The sequence below is a fragment of the Pinus tabuliformis genome, chromosome X (genome assembly GCF_031772625.1).
Source record: "Pinus tabuliformis cultivar Carrire ecotype Pingquan chromosome X, CPIR1, whole genome shotgun sequence".
In the NCBI taxonomy this organism is placed as follows: domain Eukaryota; kingdom Viridiplantae; phylum Streptophyta; class Pinopsida; order Pinales; family Pinaceae; genus Pinus; species Pinus tabuliformis.
The window spans coordinates 854,619,777-854,644,180 of NC_142308.1; positions in this window are offsets into that span (position 1 = coordinate 854,619,777).

The window sequence follows — 24,404 nt, forward strand, 5'->3', positions numbered from 1 at the left end:
ACTGCTTAGATTCGGTTCTACCTTCTGAAGAAGCAATCCTCGAAGTAATGATGGGTATAGATCGACCTTGGGAAGACTTACACCATCGTTCATATTTTCTTCCTCCATTGCAGGAAGTGGAATCTAAATTCTCCGAGCTCGTTGATAGTGATGTTTGTATGGTGTCGAACCCTTTGGCTCCAACACACGTACGTGCCGAAGGTAATATGTCGGTAATCTCAAAAACGATACTTATAAACATCTCTAAGGATCCTAACATCGTCGACAATATCTTCATCGGAATTGAGTGTTCCCCTGAAGAAATTCAAATTTATACCGACCTATTCAAGGAATATCGGGATGTATTTGCTTGGTCTTATGAGGAAATGCCCGGCATTGATCCTTCTATAGTCCAACATGAGATCAAGACGTATGAAAACGCAAAACCGATTCGTCAAAGGCTTCGGCCGGTTAACCCTAGGAAAGCAGCGGCTATCAAAGCTGAGGTTGAGAAGCTGCTAAGGGCGGGTTTTATATACCTTGTTCCTCTTACGGATTGGGTTTCGAATCCAGTCCCTGTGGAAAAAAATCAAGGAACAATCCGTGTATGCATCGATTTTAGGGACTTAAACAACGCTTGTCCAAAAGACAATTACCCCACGCCATTCATTGATCAGATTATCGACGAGTGTGCGGGTAATGAGATTTTCTCCTTTATGGATGGTTTCTCAGGTTATAATCAAATCTCTATTCGTCCTGAGGATCAGCATAAGACTGCCTTCATATGTCCCTGGGGTACCTTTGCATATCGAAAGGTGCCCTTTGGTCTTAAAAACGCTGGAACCACGTTTCAGCGGGCCATGTCCTACGCTTTCCACGACATCAAACATGTCATCGAAGCATACTTAGATGATCTCGCTGCTCGTTCTCGAAAGAGAACAGATCACCCTAGTCATCTTCGATTGGTCTTTGAGTGATGTCGTTTCTATAAAATCCGGTTGAATCCCAATAAGTGTGTTTTCGCGGTTACATCTGGTCAGTTGTTAGGGTTTATAGTGTCCAATGAAGGGATTCGGGTTGATCCCTTCAAGGTTGAGGCAATAGTTCAGTTGCCTTCCCCGTCCTCAATCCGTCAACTTCAAAGTCTTCAAGGGAAGGCCAATTTCTTGAGACGGTTTATAGAAAACTACGCCGAGATCACTAAAGGGTTCATGCGTTTGCTATGGAAAGGAGTTCCATTTGTATGGGACGACTTTGCGCAGTGGTCGTTTGATGCTTTGAAAAAGGAATTAGTCTCTGCCCCGCTTTTGAGTCCACCGGATTATGGTAGAGACTTCCTTTTATATCTCGCTGCAGCAAAATCTACCATTGGTATGGTTCTAGTTCAGGAAGACGATGCTCTCATCGAGCACGTGATTTATTATTTGAGCCGAGGCTTAATAGGCCCTGAACTTCGCTATTCTCCGGTTGAGAAGTTGGCCTTGGCAGCTGTCCATGCTGTCGAGAGACTCCGTCATTATATTTTGCTACGCAAAACTTTTGTCCTAGCGGCGGTCAATCCATTCTAATTTGTGCTCAGTAGGCGAGTGATTGGGGGAAAATATAATAGATGGATAGTTATTTTACAATAATTCGACCTCGAGTTCTTGTCCGCCAAGTCTAAGAAATCTATGGTTTTTGCGGAGCTAATTTCTGAACTTCCTTGTGGAGAGGATATTGTTTATGAGGAAAGTTTACCCGACGAGCATATATTCCTCATCTCTTCACAAGACCCTTGGTATGGAGATATCATTGTTTATCTCCAGACTTCGAAGTTTCCCTCTACTTTCTCCAAGGATGAACGTCGCAAATTACGTCACCTGGCTAAGAACTATGTTATCATTGGTGACACATTATACCGTCGAGGGGTTGATTCAATTCTTCGACGTTGTTTAACCTTAGAGGAAGCAGAGTCTGTTCTTAATGATTGCCACAGTGGAGCTTGTGGTGGTCATCTATCCGAGCTTGCTACAGCCCAGCACATCTTACGTGCCGGCTACTTTTGGCCTTCACTCTTTAAGGACTGTGTGGAAGCGGTCAAACGCTGTCACCCGTGTCAAATTTTTACTCGCAAGATGCACGCGCATCCAGCTCCCCTTTTTCCCGTTGTCACCATCGATCCCTTCACTAAGTGGGGTATTGATTTTACGACTTGTAATCCGCCTTCAGCGGCGAATCACAAGTACATTATCGTGGCTGTAGACTACTTCACGAAGTGGGCCGAGGCCATGCCTACTTATAAGAACGACAGTGACACGACAGCTTTGTTTCTTTTCAATCAAGTTATCTCAAGATTCGGTATCCCAAGAGAGATTGTCACTGACCATGGAAGTCATTTCCAAAATCAGCTAATGTCCGAATTGGCTTTTAAATTAGGTTTCCGTCAGGAGCATTCGTCCCCTTACTATCCTCAAGCCAATGGACAGGTCGAGGCGGTCAATAAAACTCTTAAGACAATACTCCAATGGACAATCGATAAAAATCGATCCAATTGGCACATTATGTTATATCCGGCTCTTTGGGCATACCGAACCTCCGTCAAAACGGGTACTGGTTTTACTCCTTTTCAGTTAGTTTACGGGATGGAATCTATCTTTCCGGTTGAATGTGAAATTCCATCTCTGAAATTGGCTGTCGAGCTTCTTCCTGAGACTTCGAGTCTTGAGGAGCACCTAGTTCACCTGGAACATCTCGATGAGCAGCGTCGAGATGCCGCCACGATGAATGAGGCCCATAAGAAAAGGGTCAAAACTCAGTATGATAAGTCTGTCCGTCCTCGTGTCTTTTCTGGAGGTGACCTTGTCTTGGTCTATGACCAAGATAAGGACGCCTTGGGGGCAGGCAAATTCAAGCCTATGTGGTACGGTCCTTTCATTATCAAACGAGTCTTAGAAAAAGGATCGTATGAGTTAATTGATTTCGAAGGAAACAAGCTAGCGGAGCCCCGAAATGGGCTCTATTTAAAGAAGTATTTTGCTTAGTTTTACCAGGAAATTGCTTCTTTGTATTTTATGTGTATTTGTACATATATTGTCGAGCGTTTTCTGATATCAGCACTTTTTGGTCTGCCTTGGCAGGTGTTGATGGATGATTTGATTTATTTTGGGTTCGCCGATGGTGCTAGTCGGCACACTCGGAATCTTGCTTCCGCAGCTTGGGTACTTTATTACCCAACTGGTCAGTTGATGATATCGAGAGGCGTGTGTATCGGTCCTGCTTCAAACAATATGGCCGAGTATACAGCTGTTATCAATTTATTATCCGAGGCAATCTCTTATGGGATTGACTCGTTGGTAGTATATCTTGATTCTCAATTGATAGTGTCTCAGTTAAATAACATTTATCGGGTTAGAGATCCATTATTATATCGCCAATATTTAAGGGTGAGGTTGTTGCAAAGATCATTTATTTACATTAATTATTTGCACATTCCAAGATCTCAAAATTGGTTAGCTGATTCTATCGCTAATCAAGCATTAGACTGGCATATCAATCATTCATCATCATAAAATCATGCATCAAAAAGTCAAACTGTATATATATATATATATATATATATATATATATATATATATATATATATATATATATATATATATATATATCGCAAAGCGTCTCGAGTGTACATATGTGTGTCCAAAAATATACAAAATTGGGACTCAAATGCCCATAATCATGTCAGGCATATTTAACGCCTCGGCTCTGGATGAGCAGCTAAATAAGTAACTATAGCATTGGCCACGCGCCGAAAGACGCGAACCCAGTCACGTGGCATCCCAACCACATGACGCTGCATATCTGGAGGAAGGTCCTCTATCTCGGCCATCGGTACTTGGTAGCTCAGTCTCGCCAAGTGTCGTTGGACGTTGTTGAGGGTCCTTTCCGCATCCGCAGCCGCCTCTTCGGCTCCTCGGCCACGCCGTCCATGCCGCGGGAATCCATCTGGTCGCACAGGCCCAATGTCTGGAACATGATCATCATATTAGTCATTTGAATCTCATCAAAAAATATTTTTCAAAATTTATCATTATATTTGGAAAATCCAAAAAATCATAAAAATCAAAAATCTTACCAATCTCGCCCCATGCTGCATCCGGTGGTAACACTAGATCAGGATCTCCTCGGAAATCTAGCCTAGCATAGGGGTAGTCATCTATGGCGATGATCTGTTGCTCCCACCAAGCAAAAAAGTCATCGTCGAATGCATTCCTGGGCACTTCCCCACCCCCCAGACGTTTCATCAAGTCAACCCACCGGCCCATGCGTGGATCATGTGGACTACTGATGGGAACTGCTACCCTGGGGCGGAGTGCGGGAACCTTCTCGAAGAAGAAAGTGCATAAAATAGTTCCGTACCCAAAGTTCTTGGTCCGTCCCCTCCCGATAGAAGCAAGTTGTTCCTTCATATTGGCAAGTAGAGGAGTACACCAGTCAAACACTGTGTTGAGACTGTCCACTGCTACGCTCATGTTTACCCGTGATGCCTGATGTAGTGAGGATGATCCGTTCACTCGAGCTATGGTGAACAAGATTATCCGCAGTGACAAACTCGCCACGTCTGGGATAGAGATCTGGCTCCCGACCTTCCGATGACCTGGGCAGTAAATTTGAACATAGTCATCTACACTGAGGCTATTCTGGGTCCTGCCCCGGGAGTGTACTACCTCTCCCCTTCGGGAAAGGCCCGTGATGAAATATATATCTTCCACTTCTACCCTGAGTGGCATCTGATCAATCACAAAAGCTTCTTCCTCGACATCCCAATAATCAATGAGTCTCTCGAGCAGACGCACGTTTGCTTTCATATTTGGCAACTTGAACAATCCGCATCCCCGCAGGGCGTCTAATGCCTCATCATTGTTCATAACTTCATTATCTACAGCTGAGTGCTCTCTTTCACGCCATGTGATAGTCATCCTGGAAGAAAAAATCATTTCCATCCATTAGTTTTTTGTATAAAATTAGTTTGCTGCGCACACGCGGGTTCACTTGTATACAGTCGCGTGTAGGGCCGTCGTATACGCGATTTCTATACAACCAACCCGCGTGTACGCCGCAGAGCAATTTTTTGCAAAAGTCTAATGGTGAAACATTAATTAAACTTCCTAAAAACTATCACAATCAATTGCAAGACAAGTTTAGTGCTTACCTGGAAGTTTTCGGCAAGTTTGAACGGTTGAATAAGTCACGGGGAAGTTTGCTCCTTTTGCTCCACAATTTTTGCTCTCCAAGTCAAACGGTGAAAATGGTAAGTCCAAAATTTCTTTTTATAAGTTTTGAAAATGCAAAATTTTTTCAAAATTTTATTTTGTTTGGTTTCATGTCACTTTTAACTTGGGAGCTTGGAATGTCGAGATTGGGTTGTTTTTCAGGATATTTTGGACATTTTTCGACGGTTCGAGATGGTTCCATGACTGCTGACCCATCATGGCAGGTATCGTGTTCTCGCTGGCATATAGGTTAGGGACACCATTTTTCCATTGCATTATGCATGCTAGCCTCCATTTGACCGATACATCTGCCGTAGGGTCGACCCCATCATGTTATGATTCGTAAGCCATTTTCACTCGCCGATTCTTTAAATCATGACATGATGGTAAAGCCATCCTTTTACATGGGCATCCTAGTTATCACCTCACTGACATTTGTTGCCCATGCTGCTTCGTTTTGAGTAGGCTCGGGAGTCCTCTGTAGTCCCGCCATGACTTATGCGTTGAAGACTCATTCCTTTGTGCTTCTTCGCTTCGTTCTGGCCTTATACCCTAGAGGCTCCTATGTGTGTTGAGTGGTACTTCTGCATTGCATGTTGACAATTTGCACCTTTTGGCCTATAGCCGGCTTCATTTGGACTCGTGTTTAAGCCAACTTTTGACCATGACATCTGCAAAATCAACCTTGCATACCCTTGACTTCTGCAGCTTGACATACCCAGATCCGTGGAAGGAACTTACCTCTGAGTGTCACTGACCAGTTTTTCACCTCCCTGCATTGAGCATAGGAACGTTCCTTTCCCAGGACCTAGATCATCTGTTTCACCGACACTCGTTCTTTCCACTGTACCATAGCATTCTTTTATTCTTTTTCCGGCTTATCAGAAAAAGACAAAACAATTAAATATTCCAAAAAGAGTGGGAACAGGGACATTATTTCCATTTATTGTTGGCATCTAGAGTCAGTCATGTCACCCTTGAACAAAGCACTCAAAACAAAGTCTCCTCCGCATGGGTGGGATTTAGTTTGACTTAGGTACGCCATAACCTTGTTATCGAGTCAGTTCTCCCCCGATTGGTTATCTCTTCCAATCATATGGAGGGTTCGTTCGTGCCTCCTGCATGATGAACTTATACAGATTCATCATATGCTGCCACATAGTCACATTGAGTCATGCTTTTGTTCAAGGGAAGTTAGCCTGAGTCGGCCTTTCTGCGGTGTCTCTTGACTCATTTTTCAGTCGGCCATCCCTGGTTGTCAGTGTCATGTCTATCATCACATCAGTTATATTGGTCCTTTACTCGTGCCGGTTTGAGAAGGTCCCCATTGACTTCTTGTTGGCGGGTCTTGTCCTTATCGACGACGACACATTGCTCTGAGGACAGGCCTAGAGCCGCACCCTGGCCCTATTTTCATTATTGATAGGTCACCTTGTGCTCAGCATCGATCAGTATCATGGGTCTTTGACTGAGTGGTTTCCCTTGTGTTCGACATCAGCATACATTATCACACATTGGGATTCGTGCAGTACCTTGGTTTCCATTTGACCCTATTGGTGGATACCTCGCCTCTGTGTCAGCTTTCATTATTGGTTGGTTCAGAGGGTTTCTGCCGTGCGCTAGCCACATCTTGTGTATGCCGGAAACGTACTTCGGTTGGGTTACTACATCTTTTTTCGTTCGATTCCTTCCACATTATTGGCCTACGGGTTACACTCGCGCTAGATTGATGGAGGATGCCTTAATGCCTTCCTTCTAGCGGATCTTTCCCTATCGACTCTGACTCATTGCTCTGGGGCAAAGATCTAGAGTCCATTTGGCAGTACCTTGGGGTTTGCAGTCATCAGTGGCAGATTCCTCGCTATCGACAGTGGGAAACCATCATTGTCTCCTGATTGATAGATTCTTACAGGTGTTCGACTTCAGCTCATCTATTCACACTTGTTAGATTGTACTGGGTACCTTGACGCTCATTATCATTATCGGTGAGTAGTCTCGCGTTTGTTAACAGTATACATCAATGACCGGTAATCAAACGATTTCTCACATGGTCGACTTCAGATCATTTATTCCCATGATGTAGAAATGTACCACGGCGGTCGGTGAAGACCTCAGGTTGTATCAGCATTCATTGGTTCACTTGACAGTTGCTCCTGTTACTGCTCGTTGATACCACTCCACTTTATATGTTGCAGTCAGTCATGGCGACATTCTATATGCTGGCACCTGAGTTTGCAGTGTAGTACCATCCTATTCCATCATGTTCAGTTGGTACCTTATGGGATCAGTCTTTGATTTCAGTGATCCGTTGCATCTTTCAGCATCATTGACAGTCTTATATGTGATATTCAGACATGTACTTACTCATTATGATCAGATGATCCATTATGTATTTTCCAGTCATTTATACTTGTATACTTAGTGGATCCGCTTGTACTTGATATGCGGACATGCTTTACTTTTCCTGAGCATGGGTATGCCCGCCTCAGACAGTGTTTCTTTCTGATCTCCTTTCGGTGGCTTGGCAGGCTGAATCCTGGTGAAGTCCTCCTCGGTTTTTCGGCAGAGTTCCTTTCCTTGTACTTACTTAATATATTTCGGCCATCATGTTCCCCTTATGACCTCATACATTAGGGGGCATCTGTTATAGCTCCAAATCTCACTCTTATGGTTTGTGATGCTGCACTCATGGCCTAGGGCAACCCCTCCTTCCAGACCTGATCCAAAAATTTAAAAAACAGTGTTTTATTCCCTATACGCGACATTTCCCTGAGTTAAACGCGTGTACACACGGGTCTGTTATACCCAACCCGCGTGTATCTATTAAAACACTTAAAAAATAATAAATTCCTCTTTTTCGGGCGGAGATCGCGGGTTTTACCTGCTGGATCACCTGTTATTGCCCGTGGCCCAACTGTTCCCAACCAACTCCTAACTAAAAAACTACTTTGGAGAGGGTATAAAAAGACATCAAAGGGAAGGCCAAGGGGAGAGAGAGGAGAGCAAGATTATTATGCTGAGATTTTTCCCTTAGACCAGGTCTGAAGTCCTTGGTGCTTTCTGGACTTCCCCCATTTTGCATAGGAAACCCTTGTTTCCATGTGTATTGGTGATCATTCATCCTTGATATCATCATTGAGTAGGACTTGGAAGGAGCTCTTGTTGGAGGCTTGAGGTTGGAACGAATCCGGGAGGAAGCTTTGCTTGGAGCCTGCTGAAGGTGTTCAGGTGATATCTTTCCGATATATGTACTTTATTTGCCTTTATATATAAAGAAACACGTCTTTGTTCCCGAAACAATCTTTCTTTATGCTTATGAGATTCTTGTCTTGAATTCTTATGCAAGTGGTTACTTAAAGATTTTTATAACTAACTTTATAGCATAAAGATGGTTTATACATAAGTATCTGTACATGTACTGTTGTGTTCTTTGATTTGTTTGTCTTGCAGGTCAAAGAAAGAAGAAGGGAACTCCAAGAAGGGTTTGGACCCTAAAGGCCTTCTCGAACGTAGGACCTTAGGTACGAACCCTAAACATTAGAATTTGCTTAAAAGTAAAAATGATGGCTGTGTGTGTGTTTTTGGTCGAATTCAGAGAGGCAAGTGTCACAGGAGAAGTTTCTGGAAGATTCCATGTCTCTCCACCTCGCAGATTGACACTGCCATTTGTCACTTCTCACCCATCGCACCCCATAGAAGGGCATTTTGAAATGAAACGCACCCACAGAGTGTACTTAGGTGAGATGCAACGCACTTTGCCTATGGAGCGGGTGAAATGATCCTGTTTTGACCAGTTCTGAGTGGTTTTTCATGGAGAACTTCTAGGAGAAGTTGTAATCAGTTGACCTTGTTCCTTTAGGGGTTAGAACAACACTTTTAGGGACTTAGGAGCCCTTGGTTTATGGATATTTTATGCTTGGGGTTGCAGTGCCCAAAAATGTCTATAACAGTTGCCCCCTAAAGCATGAGGTCGTTAATCATTTTTGATGTCGAGTGAAATGCTTTATCATGAGGATCTGAAGTTCTTTCAAGCTGGGAGGAGACCTGTAATAAGATACAATACAATACATTATCTTCATAATATTTTCATGATCTAGCTGAGGCGGGCATTCCCATGCTCAGCTTTATAAATTCATTTTCATGTACATAGGACAGACAATCGTCTGAGTGTAGACTGATGATTCTAGTAGAGCCATCATCCCTTTGATTGGATGATTATCTGTGCAGCAATGATGTAAATTTGATGTCTTTATTTCCCCGAATACATATCACAGCCCGGATGGATGAAACTAGATCTGGGGTATTCAATCTCGTTCGATCTTCACTCAAAGTACAAGTCGATCCATGTGAGAGATGTTCTGGAGTCAAACATAGAAAGACATCGCCTGATTACCAGCCAATGATGTAAGTTGTTAATAGGCACGAGAGGGATCACCAATAATGATAATGACCCTTAAGGTACTGCAGTACAATTCACGTGGTGTGAATAAAGGACTCGGCGTCGAACACCACGCAAAATCTTTTGGTCGAAGGCCATTGATGTAAACCTGTCGCCGGAAGTGAGAAACTTGCCATTAAGGCATGCAAGCTTCAAAGCACTGAAAGGGGTGTTCCTAGATCAACTTCTTGGATAATGAGCTGATGTCGACAAGAAGCAATACGTCATAGGAGGGCCTTAATGAATCCCACATCAATGACATGGAATGAAGCAAATGATTTTAATGGAGGTGAAAACGATCTGGTGATATAAGGTTCAGGGTGGCGGTCATGAAAGAATGGAGCATAAATGTATTGCAGCGGGTGAGACACAGGTGAATTCTCTGAGTGACTTCTCTTGAACATATCGGTGACACTGACGTGATGGATTGGTAGCATTAACCCCAAATGTGGATGGTGTGATGGGACCATGGTGATGTGACCGGTGAATGAAACAACCCAACCCGACTTGGATGCGGAGTGAAAGTGTCATGTTCAAGAGCGACTTGCTACCAACAAAGTTTCTTCAAGTTTTCTTCCCAATTTTTCCCCAGTCATTGCTGACTAGTACCTCTTTATTTTTGTCAAGCTTGAGGAGGATAACATATGCTTGTTCTATAATTTTCCCTTCGGGCAAACCCATCGCTATGTTTTAACAAGCCTAGCGATAGTGAAACTTGTTCTTGTCTGCTATGGACAAGTTTGTCGCTATTAGGTTTTAAAAAGTTTAACAACAAAGATAACTCGGTCCTTTTCAATTTTATAGATTCTGAAAAGGGACGTAAAGGCAACTCCAAAATTCCTTTTTCGTCATCTAATCCCTTAAGTCCAAAAAAGTATAAAACAATACAGAAGGGATGAATTTTCGATACTTTTAACGAGCCGAACAAAACAAGCGCCCGATCTTTTTGTGTAATAATCCCTCAGGTCCAAAAAGATTAAAATCTAAAGGAGGGATAGCACTTCCGGTCCCTTTAACGAGCTGGAGAGGCCAATGGCTCGACAATCTTTTCATATTTTATGATTCAGTTGAAAAGAGCTTAAAGGAGACTCGTCTTTGAGGAACGAGTGATAAAATTGTGTAGCAGCTGATTCCAGGTAAGGTTTGGAATTTTCCAATCATGGCAGTGTTACAAGGATGGCTAGCGGGATCACTCTTCGCAGTTGTTCCTCAAAAGGGGTAAACAATCAAATGGAGGTGAATGATCGGCCAATACAGAGTGGAGGTGATGACGGGAACACGAACAAGGCTTTAAAGGCTGAAGTACTACATTCACGATGATTATTTACCGGAAATTGGTTCATTTTTTATTGAGCTTAAACGCTGGGGAAACATTTTCTCATTGCTTATGTTTATTTCTTAACGAGCATGAATTCCACGCTAAAACTGCTCAATTAATCCAGTCGTATAATAAGAATGTCTCATATATGAAAACGGAAATTTTTAGAGTTTTGCCCCACATCCTTTCTTTATGCAAGTTGGGAAACGACCAATCCTACGAGTTTAAAGGGTTAGAGGACCTAAAAATTTAAAAAATAAATAGTCGCTCTTCGCTTGCACGCCAAAAGGTTTGCATGCCCCCAGGTATAAAATAAAGCTTCAAGGTCATCTTTTATTCTACCGACAAAACATTTGTTTTATCAGGAAAGGCCTACCTCTTTCAGGTTACCAAAGATTGTTCTATTCACAGCGCAAACAAAACACTTCTTCGGCGATGTCTACCGTAATAGACAAAGGTGAGCGGTGCAGACGCCTCCACGCACATAACTTTGACGAGGGAATCTTATTCCAGTCTAACCCCCTCTTCCAATCATGGACGGGAGTACAGACCAGTCATATATCTCTCGCAGAAACCTACCCTATACCCGAAGTATTCCTGCCGAAGCAGACCAGGGCGCATACCCCCTGGGTTTCAGTCATGTCCCCCGAATCACTCGCACTCATCAGGTGGACGGACTGGGGATTGATGAGACATTCCTTGTGTGAAAAGACCATTCAGGGATGGTATATGACTATTTGCTATGCATGATCTGGGAAATGAAAGCTGGTCTACAAGCTTGACCACTCTTCCTTCATGCGGAAAACACATTACTCTAAAGAGTGATGAGACAATGGCTCCCATGCAATAAATATAGTCTCTTCCAAGGAGTAGATTATAATCCAGGGGTCCTTGGACTACCATTATGTTCATATGAACAGTTTTCCCTCTCAATGTTATGGGCACATTGGGAAGGATCCCTAACGGTCGACTGGTTCCTTTGTCAAAGCCTGTTAGATTTCTCATCTCAGGCAAAAGCGATGGCGAACCAAGTGCTTTCCAAGCAGTCGAGGAAAGGATACTCACAAAAGCCCCTTCATCTATGATGGTGCTAGCCGTGACCATTCTGTATATTTGAGCAATGATTAAGAATGGTACACTAGCCGGTAAACGGGGTCTGCCTAGTTGATTCCAGTCGAAGGAAACAATTAGGTTGCTTGGAGGTGGGACCGAATAAACTGCCGGGTATGACTCTGACGAACTTCCTTCCTGTGGTAAAGGAATGGGTAAATTGCCCCCATGTTCATCGGAGTCTATGCTTACAAAACGAATTTGGACGGTGTCATCATTGTTCTCTTCGGTGACTATATCATCTGAAGATGGAACCTCTGAAGGCAAGACCGGGTCAACTGCCGCCTCGACCTTTTGACTTTCGTCTGGTATCGGTTCAGATGGTTCATCTTCAATGACAGATGCTTCGGCCGACCACCTGGGCAGGTCAGCCAAATTTTCAACTAGTGACGGACTTGGCAAGAGTTTTTTATATCCAGGAGGAAGTCGTAATGGTGAAACCGGACGATCATCCAAAACTCTTTTAGCCTCGTCTAAGAAGGGACAACGGTGGATGGCATGATTGCCTTCGCACAGTTTACAAGGAAATCTATATTTTCCTTTTTGTCTTGGGGCTTCACTTTCACTAGTCGACGATGTGTTTTCAACATGACCATCAGAGGTTGACGACACCGGGTTGTGCAAACGAGGAGACCAGTCCCTTAAGATCCGAGGGATGCAAGGAAAATCTCTATGATAGTGGTCTCCTTTGCAAATGACACATGGTGATTTAGGCCTGGTCGGTGCAGTGTGTGGATTTTCACTAGACGACGCTTGGTTGCCCCCTTTTGCTTTTGGCTCCTTCTTCTTCTTCTCTTTCTTCTTCTTTTCCTTCTTCTTCTCAGATACTTGATTTTTGGCTTTACCAGTGCCATCAAGCAAATAGGAAGGAGGAGAGGAAGAACTGGAGGAAGTAGAGGGTTGGGGGGTAACTCTGGATTCATCTAGTTGCTAATTCGATTGTTCAGGAGTTGCGGTGTTCTGAACGATAGAGGTTGAGAAGAGCCATACGGGCAAGCCGATTGTCAATCCTGGAAGCGACAATGTGGCCATATGGGGTGCACCAACATCTCCCAAAGAGGAGAATGGACTAGGATTTCCTCCAAGGGGAATTCCTTGGTTGGTGGATTCCATTCTCTCAACCTAAGACCAATGCAGGAAAGGTGATGATTATTACGTTTAAAATAAATTTTAGACGCTTTGACACAACTTGTTTTTTCAATTTTAAAGAGTCGAGTAAAAACAAAAGATGACTCTAGTCGCCTTCAATTTTTAATGAGCCTGAAGTGACAAGTGCTCAAATGGACCTTTTCCGTTAAGGAGTCTAAAAAGGAACGAAAGGGACTGCTCTGGAAATCTAGGTAGAGGGATTACCAAACCAATCGCAAAACTACAAAATACTTTTTACGGTACGGCAGTCAATCTTCCCGAATGTTGTGTTCAGTGCATTGCGATCGATAGGGCGGCAGACATAGCTTCCTATGGATAAAGGATTAAGCCTATTGTGGTCTCCCAAAATATACTCAATGGTACGTGGGAGCACAAGTCCGTACTGGCACTTATTGTCTCAAAGTGGAGGAATCACCCAACCAACAGTGAGAACAACAGTTACCACGCTTTACGACGCTAGAATACGTCTCTAGCCTAGACTTCTAGATGTTGTGCGTTAGGTTCCAAAGCGTTGTTAAATTCATTAAATTTATTTTATAGTTGATCTTGCTTAAGAAATTTTCCTTTCAGGTTCACCGCGTGATGTAGATGTACAAGTCCTAAAATGCAATCTAAGATGATAAAAAGTCTTTTATCTTCTTTGTGCAATGAAAATCCTAGCTACTAAGGAAAGAAAGACAGAATTCTTTCACAAAGAGCAAAAAGAACACACTATATGCACTGTCCTAAATCAAACCAATCAAATAGTCTAAATGCAAATGCACATGCATGTATTTTTTTTCAGCCTTCTTAATATGTGAATGATAAAAAAAAGCTGATGCGCAAATCTGAATTACTTTTCAAGCGACAATTACTAACAAGTTTCTTTTCAAAATCAAAAATGAAGATAATGACAACACTTTGCGATTTGGAAATGAATACTTGCTTTCGACACTAGAAAAACTACAAATTCAGATCAAATACAATAGTAACAGGGTAATCGACTATCAAGAGCAATCAGACTCTCTTCTATGACTGAAAACGACACTTGCGACACTTTCAAATCAAGAAACGACAGTACAATTACGTTACTTTTTTGCAAAGGAGAACTGAAAATGACTCAACAAATACACAAAAACACTTACAGTTCTTTTCACAATGGAGGCGGAGTAACATCAAGGAAAGGGGTTTCAAACAGAGGTGTACTGACTACAGGCAGCAAAATTTATGAATAGAACTGAAAAGAGTGAATAGAAACCAACATTCAGGAACAATGTCTAGTCTGATCAGCGCACCTGTAACATAGTGAATTTGAAATGCAGCACACCCACTGCACTCGGGAAGTGTGCTGAAATTCAGATTCACAGAACAGAGAGTGCGCTAGGCCAGAGACGAGTCTTTTCTTGGGTTCCGGGTCACAGTTTGTAGTTCAGTTCAGGGATTTTTGCCGAGCAAGTGGTAATCAGTAAATCAACAATAGGGGTAGATCTAAAGAGGTTACTAGAGCTACCACAAGGGCAATTAGAGAGTTTGTCAATCAGTTGTTTAATTCATAAACAAAACCCGGAGATTGACTGAAGCGACATTTATCTACTTTGCATTTGCATAGCAAATGCAGTTCGAAAGCTACCTGGCTCAACTTCAGGCTCCGTCTATAAGTTTATAAAGTAAACAACAGGGTAGATAAACAAACAACCTAGCCGATCCCCAGCGGAGTCACCATTTTGTTACAGGGAAAAGTGTCTATGCAGAACTGATAATCCCACTAAGGTGTGGTAGCTACCTTAGAAACAAACAAAGTAAAGCTACTTTGGTTTTTCCTTTATGAAAGATAGATGAGAGAAGAACAAAGGAGACCAACCTCTGTCTTGCGCTTGACTCCTAGTTCGATTCCTCTCTCTTCTAATAGTCCTTAGCTACTTGTTTCCTCGTACACCCAGCTTCACAGAGTACCTGTAGAATCAGAGTAGCATAACATTATACAAGAACATGGATCTATTATCATAAACAATCTAGGATCATATGTAAATTGACCATACAAATGCATAAAACATAAACGACACAAGAGTATGGAGGAAAACTTGAATAGCTTTTATTGATAATCAAGAAAGAGCCAAGAGAGTTACAACCAGTTGTTCTGACCCAGCATCATCCTCTCAGCAAGTAAGCCCTTCTTCACCTCATGCAAAGCTTATATCACCCAACACTATGATGTTGCGTCAAGAAACCAACAACAATTCCTTACAAGATGCAAAATTCCAGCCTCTGGATCTCTGGGATGAGTGATCCATATATAGATATCTGTAAGGGAGATGAGAGAGCTTGTGATTTGATTAGTGTCTTCCCTCTGATAGTTCTTGCTTCCACTTGGATATTGATGATCTCTTACTCATCCTTGGTCGAATTCAGAAAGGCAAGTGTCACAAGAGAAGTTTCTGGAAGATTCCATGCCTCTCCACCTCGCGGATTGACACTGCCATTTGTCACTTCTCGCCCATCGCACCCCATAGAAGGGATTTTTGAAATGCAACGCACCCACAGAGTGTACTTAGGTGAGATGCAACGCACTTTGCCTATGGAGTAGGTGAAATGATCCTATTTTGACCAGTTCTGAGTGGTTTTTCGTGGAGAACTTCTGGGAGAAGCTATAATCAGTTGACCTTGTTCCTTTAGGGGTTAGAACAACACTTTTAGGGACTTAGGATCCCTTGGTTTATGGACATTTTATGCTTGGGGTTGCAATGCCCAAAAATGTCTATAACAGCCCTGGTCCCTGTACTCTTTGATATATTTCTCAGCCCTCTTGAATATGAGTTTACGGTTTTGAGTTTTTTTAATTTGGTAGCATCTCACTGCAGAAAAGAAAGAACAAATTTGAGATAAACCACATCTGTGCATGAATCGCCGTGAAATGTGAGCCATCTAATATAGTCGAATTGAACGATTACTTCATTCGATTTCTTCGCGGTTATACAACCTATTTTTTGGCTTGAGACTCGACATCTTGAAAAGCGATCGCAAGGAACCCACTCTTCATGCTTGATTGGTTGTTAAATTGTTGATTGGCTGGAATACATGCGTACACAAATTGTGACCCACCCAAATGCTAGAAAATGCGTGAAAGAACAAATGATCACCCATCAGTCCAAGAGTCACAAAGAACGCAGGGCCACCACGTTCCAATGAAGACTAGGTTTGGTGATCACTAATTTGATTGCATCATCCAGTGGAGAAAGAAGTTGTAATTTGTAATTTGGAGAGATATGTATTATTGACCTTGATTTTGTTGTAATGGAGTAATAAGGTGGGTGGGCTATTTTTTCCTTCGAGTGATTATTTTTTTTTGTATTTTGGGAATTATTATTTGTAAATGTTTAGGGCAGTAAATTTTTTGGAGCAAAAAGGTGATTTTATTTGTAATTATTTTTATATATGGAGAGATAAGTGTGACATTGTAACTCAAAGCAATTTTACTTTGAGGGGAGGTAACATTTTTTTTACCAGGTTTTGCAAGAGCATCATTGTAAAAGTCAAATTTTGAAAGTTACCTTGTAAATATTTGAGAAATTTTCTAGAGCCAAGTGCAAAGCTCAGTCATTTTTCTCCTATTTCAATGACTATACAAGGGTCAAGGCCAAGCCCAGATAGATCGATTTTTTTTTTTGCGTAGTGTGTTGCGTGTTGTGTTGCCCATCTTGATATTTTTTTCTGAGCCTGATTCTTGGTGTGAAGCTTCAACACTACAATGTCAAAGTTGATTAATTTGTTTTCTGATTCCGAAAAACTTGAAGGTACAAAATCTTACAAAACATGGAAATGCCTCATCGAAAGCACTCTCATTTATAATGAATTGTGGCAGGGTATATGTGATGGTGATATTAAGCCAAATAAACCCACAGATGCAGCTGCACTAGCAAAATGGGAAGTTAAGAATGCCAAAGCATTAGCTCTCATTAAATCTTCTGTCAATGATGAAATGTATGTCCATATATAAAATGCTACAGATGCATGGTCTGCTTTGAGAACTTTTAAAGAATTCTTTGATACTCAGCCCAAATCAAAGAAAGTTGATCTACAATTAAAATTATTGCAACAAAAATTGATTGAAGGAGGTGATGTTCTTGAATATATCTCAAGACTTAATAATATTAGGTAGGAAATCATTAATAGTCGTTTTCCAGCAGTAGATGATATTTTTATGGTCACAATTTTAATTGTTGGACTTCCTTCTTCCTACACACATTTTTTGGAGACTCTACAATTAACTAGAAAGTTAGAGAAGCTAAAGTTTGATGATCTCTGCGAAATTTTGACCCAACATGATAAAACCTTTGGGAAGAAATAGAAAGTTGATGAATATGTCTTTTTCACAGAGGCCAGCAATAGTAAATCATCAACTGACATTTCTCGAAGCAGAGGCAGATGGAATTTCAATCAGAATCAAGTAGCACATAATGTACAAAGTAGAGGTAGAAGCCAAATCCAAGGAAACAACTTTAACAGTAGCAACAGTTCAAGCAGGAGTAATTTTCAAGGTAGAGGAAACAATTAAGGAAGAGGCTATTTTCAAGGAAGAGGAAATAATAATCAAGGTAGAGGAAAAACTCAAAATAGAAGTCAAAGCAGAGGCAGAGGACAATCTCCAGGAAGAGGAAAAGACTTGAGTCAAATTGTGTGTTGAAGATGTAACAAAGTTGGACATTAAGCTAAAGATTGTCAAACTTCTCTTAATAAAATTCCCAAGTTTCATCAGCACTCAACACAATTTGCAAGTGATCAAGATGATGATAACTTAGAATATGTTTTTACTTCTTCACCGACATTACAACTTTCATCCCATCTTAGCAGTGATTATGAAGATGCTTGGATCTTGGATTCAAGGGCAAATCAGCGCACGACTTGTCAACGTTACTTTTTCTGGAATTTTCAAGATTGCCAACTTAATTCCATTTTCCTTGCAGATGATACAAAACATACTCCTTATGGAAAAGGAGTAGTTAAATTTTTTCTCCCTAGCATTGGAGAAAAAATGATTTCAAATGTATGGTATGTACCAACTTTTAAGAAAAAATTGCTATCTTTAGTCACGATTTGACAAGCAGGACATCAGGTAATTATGGAAGATGGCCTAGTTAAGGTTAATTCAGTCAAACAGAGCTTGAAAACTATGATGACAGGTTATGAAGATGGAAAATTGTTAAGGATGAAAGGGACAGTTATTCCAAGGAATTATGATTTTTCAGGGGCAGTGACTACAAGAATTTCACCTATAAGATTATGGCATGTAAGATATGGACATTTAAATTTTGATATTCTTTATCAATTGCAGAAACAAGGGATGGTTAAAGGACTTCCCACTTTCAAAAAGGAAAATACAAAATTTGAAGCTTGCATTTATGGAAAACAAAGTCGAGAAAGCTTTCCAACAAGTTCATGGCGCGCAAATAGGTTGTTGCAACTAGTTCACAGTGATGTTTGTGGACCACTACAAACTTCATTTGGTGGTTGCAAATATTTCTTACTATTCATTGATGATTTCAGTAGAATGACTTGGGTTTATTTCTTAAAGAAAAATTCAAAAGCATTTGAAAAGTTTAAAATTTTTCGCCAACTTGTTGAAAATGAAGTCAAAGAAAAGATAGGTACTCTCAGGACAGATAATGGGGGAGAATTCACTTCAAATGAATTCAAAACTTATTGCAGTGATAATGGCATAAGAAGACATCTTACAAATGTTTACACTCCACAACAAAATGGAGTAGTAGAAAGAATGAATCGCACCTTGTTAGGAATGGCGAGATCTATGTTAACTTTTAAAAGGTTAAGTCCAACATATTGGGAAGAAGCAATTCATACAGCTGTCTACTTAAGAAACATATCTCCAACTCCTTCTTTAGATGGAATCACACCTTATGAAGCTTGGTTTGGTTTCAAACCTCGAGTTAAACATCTTAGAGTTTTTGGATCAGTATGTTATGCCTTAGTTCCGAAAGAAAAATGAACTAAGCTTGACTCAAGAAGTTTGAAATGCACAATGATTGGCTATTCTAATGAAAAGAAAGGGTACTGTCTTTTGACCAATGGAAATTTATTGTGAGCAAGGATGTAATTTTTTATGAAACAGAGAGTAAGAGTGCTGAAGAAATCGAAAGTCTTCTTCAAAAGTTAGAAATAAAAGGCAGTCAAAGAAAATGAAATATGCAAAGTCAACCAAATTCACCAAATTGGTATGAACTTGGTTTTCCTTCATCTAAAGATGATTCCTCCAGTCCATCTTCTTCAAAAACACCATTAGGATCTTCTAGAAATTCATCCACATCTTCAAGCAGCAACAGTTCTTCTAACAGTGATCCTCCAGAATCTTCATCTGATTGACGAACATCAGTTTACATTAATCCTCTTTACAATGATGGTGAATTTTCAGAATCTCAAACAAGTGAGCATCAACTACCAAAATGGGCAGTTCAACTTTTGAAAGATGTAAGGCCTGATGAGTAGAATAAAACAGGAACAAGAAAGTCACACAGAAGTGAAGGCAATTTTGCACTGATAGCACATAATTTTACTGAACCTTCCACATACAACGAAGTAGTAAAACATAAAGAATGGAAACAGGCTATGATTGAATAATATCAAGCAGTAATTGATAACAACACTTGGAAACTTGTTGATTTTCCTCAAAATGTTAAACCCATAGGATGCAAATGGGTTTACAGAATTAAGTACAACCAAAAGGGCGAACTTGAAAAGTATAAAGCAAGACTTGTTGATAAAGGTTTTGCGCAGTAGGAAGGCATTGATTATGAGAAAACTTTTTCTTCTACAGCTAAATGGAACACCATCCAATTAACACTTGCATTGGTCGCTCAGAAAGGATGGAAATTTCATCACATCGATGTGAAAAGTGCTTTTCTCAACGGGGATTTACAGGAAGAAGTGTATATGACACAACCACCAAGTTTTGAAATTGAAGGGCAAGAACATAAAGTCTGCAAATTGATCAAGGCTTTATATGGGTTAAAACAAGCTCCCCGTGCTTGGTATGCAAACATGGATGAATACCTTAGGAAATTTTGTTTTCAACAAAGTGAATTTGATGATACTTTGTATGTGCAACAACAGGGAAATATCTGGTGATTCTTGTTATGTATGTATATGATTTGATCATTACTGGAAATAATGATGATCATATTGCCCAGGTGAAAAGGGAGTTACATGCAGGTTTTAAGATGACAGATTTGGGATTACTTCACTACTATCTTGGAGTTGAAGTATTCCAATGTCCACATCATATTTTCATTTCTCAGAGTAAGTATGTGGCAGAGGTTCTTCAACGATTTGGTATGCAGGATTGCAAGTCTGTTGTTAACCCCATGGAACAAAACTTGAAACTTTCAAAATTTGAAGGCGGGGAAAGGTGGACAGCACTACTTACAGACAGTTGATTGGAAGCTTGATTTATTTGACAAATACTTTCCCTGATCTATCTTATGCAGTCAGTATTCTTTCATGTTTTATGCAGGAACCACGAGACAACCACTGAAATGCCGCCAAAAGAGTTCTTCGATATATCCAGGGAACAAAAGATTTTGGTCTTCTTTACACAAGGACTAAAAACTTTGTACTTGTTGGATATTCAGATGCCGACTTTGCTAGAAGTATTGATGATCGAGCATCAACATCAGGTTATTTAATGAACATGGGGTCAGCAGCAGCGTCTTGGAGTTGTAAGAAACAAGCTACAGTGGCCACTTCTTCAACAGAAGCAGAGTACATTTAAGCATGGGAAGCAGCATGTGAAATTGTTTGGTTGCGCAGAATTTTGTAGGACTTGGGCATTTCTCAGGCAAAAGCTACATCATTATTCATTGATAGCTAGTCAACCATCAAACTTGCCAAGAACCTAGTTTTTCATTCAAAGACAAAGCATGTGGACACTAAGTATCATCATATCAAATCTCTCATTGCCAAAGATGTCCTCAAGCCAATTTATTATCCTTCATAAGATCAGATCTCTGACGTTTTCGCGAAACCGCTTGGCAGAATAAAATTTACTAAGTTTAGGGATGAACTTGGTATCTGTTGTAATGTATATTTGGATCATGGGGGGATGTTAGATGATCCAAAAATAAATATTATCATAGGTTATTAAGTTAGAATAAAATAATTATTAATTTAATATATTAAATTAATAATTATTAATCTAGAATTTTTAATTATTTAATGGAGACATTTAGAATTAGTATATTGTTGTAAAAGATATGACTCTAAAAATGTGTCGTATCTTAGGCTCTATTTTAGGAGAATCGTTAGTAAGATTGTTTGAATAGCTTTTATTGTAAGTGGACATTTGTTATTGCATAAGTGATCCATAATTAGAGGTAGTTAGGACATTGAGCTTATAAATAGCTCATTTCAAGAGTGTTTGGTTGTTCGGGTGTAAACTCTTGCAAAATTCCAAATGTAATTTTTTTTTTTCCTGATTAATAAAATTACGTGTTTGAGGACACTTCTGCCATTAAAAGTTTGGTTGTTCAAGAGGCTCCATAGGCTCTTTGCTATAAGAAATTGGATGAAAATATGGAGGCCTTTTAACCCCTAATTTCCTGAGAGTTTTGGTTGAGAAATAATCTTCCACTTAGCCTAAGGAAATACTTCCAAATGTTTATGGCTATAACTTAAGAATCTGCAACTAATTTTCTTGATTTTGTTTAAAATCCACTTTGGAATGAGAGTGATTGATGCCTAGAAAAAAGGTATACTCTCCATAGCATATTTGATTAAAGATAAATCTTCCTACTCTTGAAAGGAGATGATTAACCCAAAATGATTTTATTACTTCAACCTTCCTAACAAGCCATAACTAATCTTCCCTTATATAGTCATTAGGTTTAAGATAGAAACCTAAATGATTGAATCCAACCTGAATATATGATATATGAAAGGGGAAACATTCAACAACGTAATCCTTGACTGTAGAAGAAATGTTATGATATAAGATAGAATATTTTTCTCCATTAATATTCATGTTAATTCTTAGTCTGAATCTCTTCAGAATCCTTTTCAAGACAACAATATACGATATCAATCCATATAGAAATACAAGAATATCATCTATGAAAAAAGGTGAGATATTTGAACTTGTGCTATATTCATGACCCATTTTAATTCCAAAAAGGATATAACCCTTTGAATCAACTAACTAAGAACCTCAATGACCAACAAAAAGAGGAAGGGAGATAGGGTAAAACCCTATCTCAATCCTCTTTAGGCCTTTAAGAAGGATTTCTAACAACCATTTATTAAAATCACAAAGTTGACGATGGAAATGCATGTCATGATCCAATTAATGAATTGGAAATTGAAACCTAACTAAATTAAAGATAGTTTGATGAAGCACCAATTTACTCTATCATAGGAATTTAAAAGGCATATCTTCATCATGATAGTTGGAATTTCTTTTTGGATCGAATGCATTGATTCCTGTGTGATAGCCACTGTGTCGTGTTCTATCAACTATGAAAAAAATGAACTACTCCACCAAGATAATATCACTCAAAATTAGCATTGTTCTTATCAAAATATTTTTTTGCCAATAACTTGTAAATGACATTGTAGTGGGATTAAGCCATGAAGTCGGTAAAAGATTGACCTTCCTACTTATTTGGAATCAACAAATGAACATAGTGTTTAGAAATCCATGCATACAAATTTTTGACAGAGATTCCCTCACCACTATTAGTATATCCATCTTTAAAAGATCGTAAAATCCCAGCTAAAATTCCACCGTGAATTTGTTGAGTCCCAAGAATTGATCCTTCTGCATCTATAATAGGGCTCCCATCACCTTTGCTTCAAAGACCTCTTCCATAAGGGAGTCATTAATTTCTTTAGTAATGTCATGTGTGAATAATCTTATAGTTTCCAATGCCTCAAGAATCATAAAACCACAACCTCAGTAAACAAGGATTTAAACTGTGGCACACTAGTGGCTACCCTTTTAGAAAATGATTTATCTAGATAATTCTTAGAACCATTCTCTATTTCTCATCCAGAATTGGCGTTCTTCCTTAAACTGGTGAATTGGTGGAAGAACTGTGTGTTTGAGTTGCCTTATTTGATCCAAATAGCCTTGATCTTTTGTTTCTATATCTCCTCCACACATACCAACAAATCTATTTTGGTGATTTCCAATTATTTGAGTTCATCCAAAAACTAAGTTGAGAATACACCTAAAACATTGTTTTACATAAATGACAACTATCTTTGTTTCAATAGACCTCAGGGAAGATTCTTGCTTCTCACTTAAATATTTTCTCTACGATTTAATTTTTTCTTTTAAAGTCTTTGGACTATTAGAGAAAAAAAACATCAAAAGTGTGCTCTCTTTCTGGCTCACATGAGTATAAACTTCCTCAACCAGTTTTTCAAAATTGTCCTCCTTTAACTAGCATGCATTAAATTTGAATGGGGGCAATGGTTGTGGATCTTCATTCTAAATACGTAGGATGAGACCCAATATTTAATGATGAAATTATGTGATAGGATATATTCCACAACTAGAAATATGTTTAATATCTTAGAGACAACAATTTCATATGATCTCATATTCCTCCAAGTGGGAGTGATTTTTTATGGAAAAACATTCAATAGGTTGATAGAGTTAAAGAGGTGGTGAAAGAAACCTTCCAAATGGCTTGTCCTCGAATTATGTTCTCAACGTTGTGAGTAGAGTTTCTGAGGTTTAATCACCTCCTAATATTAATGTATGTCGAGAGAGGTGACCAAAATATTTAAGGGAGTCGCAAAAGGTCTTTCTACTTGAATATGGTCAATATATGTTTGTGGTATTCCATTCAACATCAAGAGATTTAATTTCATGCTCTACACTAATGGCATTAGGTAGAAAAAATGATGATATAAATTTAAGCTCTAAAATCTAGCTAGTGACAAGACCCCTAGAGAGGCATGCATCATCAATAGTGAAAAAAACCCATCCCTTAAACCACAGTATCATAATCTCATGAGTTTTCTCACCTGAGGTCATGGTATCTTACATTAGAAGGACATGAGGACTAATCCAGTTATAATATGAATTAGAGATCAAATTTCTTTGGGGTGCCCCTAAAACCATGTATATTTTCCTGTAGATTCACAAGTTCATGCAATGTATTAAAAAAAA